Consider the following 1,750-nt stretch of genomic DNA (forward strand, 5'->3'; position numbering starts at 1 on the left):
GCCCTGTGCCTCCATCCCAGAAGCTACAATGTCTGGCTTCGCATTTTAAATGAGGAGGGCTACTGAGTCCCAGCAGGAAGCAGATGAAGGGCATTGAGTTTGAGTTTGAAGCCAGCCCAGCCACATACCTAAGGAGCTCAAATCCAACCTGGGATTCATAGGCATATCCAAACACACAACATAAAGGTCCCAATAGGCATTGGGGTTCCAATGGCTTGGAGATCCCCGACCCTGGCCCTCCCTTTCTGTGGGTGCAGAGTCATGGTCTCCTAGTAAGGGTTTTGTTTTTATTTCCTACCTGGTTTCTGTATACCTCAAAGGTCTTTGATGGGGCCTGTGACTCACTGGTGACCCTGTCTGGACTTTCTCCCTCAGATAGCATCTGGGTGACTCATGCCCATGACACCTGGGAGCCGGTGGAGGTACTGTTTGCTCAGGCCATAGTCACCACCACTCTGCTCTTCCTGGAACACTGTCCAAAAGCTGGTGGCAGCCATCCCTGGCTCTTTCTCTCTCTCTCTCTCCACAGAAATGACACATTGGCCTAATCAGATAGCTGCCACATGACCGAGAGGACCTGGCTGATTCTGGGAGTGAGTATGAATAGGTGACCCTAGAGTGGAGGTCAAAGCAGGCCAGAGGCACCTGTTCAGAAGGCCAAGCTGTCCCAGGACCTCGCACCCCACCCCCTCCTCCAGTCAGCTCTTAGCCGGTCACCTTTGCTCCACTCTCAGAAGGGAACATTCACCTTGGTTGTGATGCCTCCTCTCACTCCACGGCTCCACCTCGAGTACATGAGCCTCTCGGAAAGTACAAAGGGTTACTGTGTGGGCGGGCCGATGCCCACGAGCAGAAACTCAACCAAGACTGTGAGCCTTGCAGTTGGCCCTTTCATGGCCGTGAGCTCGGTCATTGTTTAGTTTAGAAGTTGTCACTTGGTTTTGAGCAAAACTCAATACCTGGATGTTCAAGTTGCGCTGGAATAAGCAGCAAATAAGCCGGTGGCAGAGACAGAGCCTTGGCAGAGCAGTGGAGGGAACAGGCCTTGGGCCATGCTGCCGAGCAGCCACGAGACCTCAGGAGCGTACGATTGCACTGGGTACCCAGATGTTCTCTTCTCACCAACGAGGAGGTTGTAACAGTCTACATCTGAAGACACCCGGGTTCCCGAGCCTCTTGACCTCTGACATCACAACTCTCACAAGCATCCTTGGCCTTTGGTATCCTTACCCCTTAATGTGCGTAGCGTTTTCCAGAAGCACAGCTTTGCAAGGACTGACTCCAGAGGCAAGTGTGAGACCGACCCATCCATCGCTAGTCACAAAGGCAGAATCAGACCGTTTATAGAAATGTCGAACAATGGCGTCCCTCAGCTAACCTTCCTGTTTCAGGAAATGCTGCTTTCCATTTTTTAAAAGTGCCACTTGTAGAAACAAGCCTTCCTACTTTAAAATAAATGTTCTAAGCACTTGTCTGTTTTGATTTCTTGTGGTTTTTTTGTTTTGTTTTGTTTGTTTGTTTGTTTTTTGTTTTGGGTAGACAGAATCACACACACACACACCAGAGCTCCTGTGGATTTTTAAAACCCAGTTGAGAATGTAGCCATGGAAACAAAATGGCTCCATAACTGTGCTTGCTACACAAACACACGGGCCTGAGTTTGGATTCCCAGCAACCATGGGGAAGCCATGTGTGCCCGTAATGCCAGTGCTGGTGGGTAAAGATAGGAGGAAGCCCCCACTTTACCTGA

The 1,750-nt window shown here is 50.4% G+C and overlaps 1 long non-coding RNA gene across 2 annotated transcripts in view; it reads left to right on the forward strand.

Annotated features, from left to right (window-relative positions):
• Positions 1–1,470, forward strand: part of Gm31901 — a 6,564-nt gene extending 5,094 nt beyond the window's left edge. For both annotated transcript variants that reach the window (XR_385092.3, XR_385091.3), the window contains one exon: positions 530–1,470. This is a non-coding gene — a long non-coding RNA (predicted gene, 31901). The remainder of the gene's footprint in view (positions 1–529) is intronic.
• Positions 1,471–1,750: the final 280 nt, after the last annotated feature.

Source organism: Mus musculus, chromosome 16 (genome assembly GCF_000001635.26).
Source record: "Mus musculus strain C57BL/6J chromosome 16, GRCm38.p6 C57BL/6J".
Lineage (NCBI taxonomy): Eukaryota > Metazoa > Chordata > Mammalia > Rodentia > Muridae > Mus > Mus musculus.